General features: G+C 44.3%; 1 pseudogene; it reads left to right on the top strand.

The window, feature by feature from the left end:
* Positions 1-533: 533 nt before the first annotated feature.
* LOC103721090 lies at positions 534-2,837 on the top strand (annotated as a pseudogene).
* The last annotated feature ends 2,212 nt before the right edge of the window (positions 2,838-5,049 follow it).

Genomic DNA, 5,049 nt, shown 5'->3' with positions numbered 1-5,049 from the left:
TTGCAAAGAAACGTTATATATATTCTTCTTACCAGGTAATGCTTTTCCATTGTCCTTTCTTAAAAGTCTTGCAACGTGCCGGGGAATGAGATGAAATTTCTTACGTTACTCAAAACAACATTCTTATCAATGTTGGTTCTCTTCCTTTTCCCTCCATTTCTTAACTGCACTTCTTCCGGTTGCACTTTTATCAATCTCTACCTCGCTTTCGATGGAGACTAAAGCACTCCTTGAATTAAGAAGGCAGTTAAATGATCCTATCTATGATTTATCATATTGAGATCATCACATGGGCTGGAAATCGGGCCTGGCCACTCTGGCCGGCCCACGAAGCCCAAAAAAACTATGTTGGGTTGTACAATATAGACTTGCCAATTTTATCAGATGTCTTTTAGGAGCCAAGGAAATGAATGCAGAAGAAAAGGCCAAGAAATTCCAATGATGATCATGACTAGGAAGTGATATCAATCACAAATGGGAACCTCTATGAAATGAGAGGCTACTAACTCATCTCTCTCATCCTCGTCTATATGTAAGGCTATCTAAAACCAAGAGCTTCGCTTCTCTATCTCTCCCTGTGTATATAGGAAGGTCCAAAACTAAAAAGCAGTAAAAGAAACAACGGCGCAGTGATCGAGCAGTTGATCGATGGCGACCGAGAAGGGAGCGGTGCTGCTGCTGGACTTATGGGTCAGCGTCTTCGGGCAGCGATGCCGGATCGCGCTGGCGGAGAAGGGGTGGAGTACGAGTACAGGGAGGAGAATCTTGGCGATAAGAGCCCGCTGCTGCTGAAGATGAACCCCATCCACAAGAAGATCCCGGTGCTCATCCACGACGGCAAGCCCGTCTGCGAGTCCCTCATCATCCTCCAGTACGTCGATGTGGTCTGGACCAACAACCCCCTCCTCCCTTCCGATCCCCACGAACGCGCCAAGGCCCGCTTCTGGGCCGATTTCATAGACCAGAAGGCAAGGAATTTTGTTTATTTTTTAAATTTGCACTGTCTGCTAATTCCCCTACTGCTACTTTGCCTTAGACGATTTCTTTTCCTTTCCCCCAGTATTTTCAAATACGATGGGTATTTGTAGGACTGGGGTAAGTTGTGTTTTTTTTTACTTGCTCCTTCCTGCTGCGATAGATGTTATGGACCAAATCCACCAGCTCAGCTGTGGACGAACCAACCACAAAAGACATGCATAAAAGAGAAAGGGAGTGATAAGTACTGTATTGTGCTTGTCTTTTTGTGGTTGGATTAATCCCTTCTGAGCTGGTAGACCTGGTCCAACTGATAATTGTTAAGGATAAATAAACTATTTTAATATATAGGCTAACATATCCTTCTAGCCACAATTTTAGAAGAGATTGGATTGTTTTCTTTTTTTTTTAGGTTTCTATTTTCCTCTATAGGAAAATGTTATTAAGCTGATCCATTAACCAGCATAAGTAACTAGGACACTCTTAACATCAACTAATTTAAGAAATATTAAATACTAAATTGGTAAAAATAAATCTTCTTCTATAATATTTGCAATAGAAGTCTTAATTGCTATTAAAATAATTTTTGGTAAACCAGAAAAGCCGCCTAATCAATAATAATTTGATACTATTAAACAACATTTCTGATTGAGATTCTCTCAATTAGATTTTTTAGTTTGATTGTTGAAGAAACAGAAAGTTGTAAATGAGGATCCTTCAACACTAATGCTTAAATACACAAATTTATATTTTTGAGAATTTAAAATAAAGTGGAAGGAATTTGGAAAAAGTGAAAGACTAAATGAAAAGAGAATATTCTTTAATATGATACAGTATACATAAATTTGGCTAGCTAAGTGTTTTCCCCAAATTCTATAAATTTTAAATGACACCTGAACTTGTTGCCCACAAGGGCGCTTATAATTTTCGGAGTGATGCGGATAAGTCAACCCATCCTAGTGCAAATACAAGCATTAACATCTAATTACAGGATCTCGCAAAGTTGTCTGGGGCCGAGGATATGATGTCCCAAATATATATAAGCCACTGTATGTCTATCTATCTATCCATCTATCCATCTATCCATCTATAGAGAGAGAATTAGGATGGGTGAAAGCCCAGATGAAATCAGGTGATGATGGAAGTCCGAACCATATAAACATTCAATACCTTACCAAATAAACCAGCTTGGCATTGCTTAATTTTGACTTTCTTACAGCATGATTTCTAGTTTTTTCCTTACAAAGCGGGCGCAAAGTATATAATTCAAGCTTCTCCTCCTCTAGATACCAATCTCTGTCTTTCTATAAAAGCTCGACAAACTAGTTTTCTTCTGTTGTCAGATCTATGAATGTGGGACGAGGCTGTGGAAGTTCAAGGGGGACGCCCACGATGAGGCGAAGAAGGATATGATGGAGATCTTGAAGCTTTTGGAGGGTGAGCTCGGAGACAAGAAGTACTTTGGAGGAGAAACCTTCGGTTTTGTGGACGTAGCGTTCGTACCTTTCACGGCCTGGTTCTACTCCTACGAGACCTTGGGCAACTTCAGTACCGAGAATGAGTGCCCCAAGCTGGTGGCGTGGGCCAAGAGGTGCATGGAGAGGGAGAGCGTGGCTAAGTCCCTTCCTCATCCATATAAGGTCTATGAGGTCGTCGGCATGCTCAAGAAAAGGTTTGGAGTAGAGTAGAATACCGGGCATGTTTGATGTTGCTTCTACCGCACAAAATGAAGCCACAAGCTCGATTTTCTAGCTTCTCTTAAAATCATCCTTTTGATTACTTAACTTGTAGTAGCACTTTTTCAACTAATGTCAACAAACACTTTTTTTAAAAAATATATATATTTTTTTGCTTCAAAATCACAAACAGCATTGTTGGAAGCGTATGGAATTCTAAGCCTTTAATGGCTCTAGTTAGGTAAATTATGTTTATTTGTTTTGCGGAGGCTGTCTTAGTTGATGAGATTAGATAAGCTAGAATCTGGATACATGCAGGCTGGGCTTTGGTGAAGTATATATATATTGCTACAACGGATGACTTATACACATCTAGTATAAATATATTAAAAAAAAAATTAAAAGACAATAAGTCTTGGAGGGCTCTAGGCAACTCCTTCTCCTCTACCCACAGGCCCCTTAGAATGATTGGTTACCCAAGCTGTAACTCCATTGACCTCTCTATATACATGCTTGCCCTGGAAGGAAACATCTTCACTCATTATAGCCCAAATATCCCCAAGCAAAGAGTGGCATCCACCTGTGCCACCGGTGCACCTGGATCTAGCCAATCACCGTGGCCAAGTCACACTCGAGCACGACTGCACGACATTGGCATGCAGAAGAAATCAGGTTTGACACGTACCAATCCAAGCTGTCCTTAGCTCCATCTCCGAAGTAGAGATGTCGAAGATTTGAATCCACTAACACAACCACACTGGAGTCAAGGCCTTTGATGACGATACCTGCACCACCTCTCCTTCCACCATCTAGCACGCATCCAATAAAGTTAACCTTGAGAAAGCTCAAGGGTGGCGGCTCCCAGGTGAAAAACACCATTTGTGGCGCTACAAGAGCAGATGTAGTTTTTCAGATACCTCAAGCTATCAAAGGCTCATCTAATGGACTTGCATAGGTAGTCTTGTCACCTATACACGAGCCCGCTCCAAGACGAACTTAGGTGTAGGGCTGCTCTCTTCAAATGTCCAAACATTTCTAGCTAGCCGGATATGGTAAGCAGTATAAGTCGCCATTATAGACACCTACTGAGTCTGAGGGATGGTGGCCCACCATCTAGGCGCCTGCAGGAAGGAGCCCAAGTGGCACTAAGCCTCTGACGGATATCTCCGAGCCTCAAAACCCTCTTAGCTCTCTCGTACTAAAATAGAGCTTGGTCAACAGTCTTGTCCAACAGACATCCAAGGCACTGAGGTTGGATGCCCAGTCCTCGTCCGCTCAGCAACGATCGCATCGGTAGCCAGCCCCAAACCACATTCTAGAGGAATAGGGCCACCTTCGGGTGAAGACGGAACCCCCATATCTAGGCGCAGTCCTGCCTCGGGTACTACTCACTATGAAGGATGCGATAAATGTCTCCCACTCTAAATCTGGAGCTGCAAGACGTCCTGCAAACCCTCACATCTAGACCAATACTCTCTGGAATTGGCAACGATTGGACTCTCTCTGCGAGGTGCTCTCCAAACAGATGGCCAATCCACTTGGTATCCCACCCTGCCCCCTCAGGGTGGAGAAGATTGCAAACCTAAAGTCCGCCTATGGCCTCAATATTGACCATGGTCGGCTAAAGCCTTATCAGGAGAGTATCCACCCAAGGGTCCTCCACTACATCCATGCTGCACCCATCGCCGATCAGCCATCTAAAATTAGCCAAGGCAATGGGCACATACCTGTAGATTTTTCGCCAAAGAAAGAAGCACCTTCGGCCACTCTGAGCTATCCCACTCACCATCGCCTGTCCGGAGCGAGCAGTCATCACCTGACTCCAAAAGCACTGTGGCTCAAGAACAAGTCTTGCTGCATGCCGAGCAGTCATTGCCTCTCTTCATATAAGGAGGGACTGGACGCCCAACCCTCCCTCGTGAGTCGGTTGACAAACCGTCTCCCACGCCAATAGATGCACCCTGCGACCACTGCCATGTGAGCCCCAAAGGAAGTTCCGGAGAAGCTGTTCGTTCCACATCAACACGTCTTTAGGACAACAATGCTGGATATGAATAAACTGGCATAGAGCTCAGGACCGATCTCATGAGTGTCAGACTACCCATTATTGATAACGAGGCTGCTCTCCAGCCCTCCACTGCTCTTGGACACGCTGCAGCATCCTATGGTACTCCGACACTCCCAGTCTCCTCTCCGTAATAGGAACACCCAAATAGCACCACGTTCCCTCCTGCTCCCTCATGCCGAGGAGCCCCCTGATGACCTGCTTCACCCACAGCTCCGTCTTCAAGCTGAAGTAGAAGGTAGACTTGTGAAGATTTACCCTCTACCCAGATGCCTCGCAGTAGTCCTCTAGGATACCTCTGAGAGCCAATGCTCTCAGAGGCGATCGTCTGCA

This window comes from Phoenix dactylifera, chromosome 11 (genome assembly GCF_009389715.1).
Source record: "Phoenix dactylifera cultivar Barhee BC4 chromosome 11, palm_55x_up_171113_PBpolish2nd_filt_p, whole genome shotgun sequence".
Classification (NCBI taxonomy): Eukaryota; Viridiplantae; Streptophyta; class Magnoliopsida; order Arecales; family Arecaceae; genus Phoenix; species Phoenix dactylifera.
The sequence above is the reverse complement of the archived record's forward strand: the minus strand, read 5'-3'. Positions and strand labels throughout refer to the sequence as shown.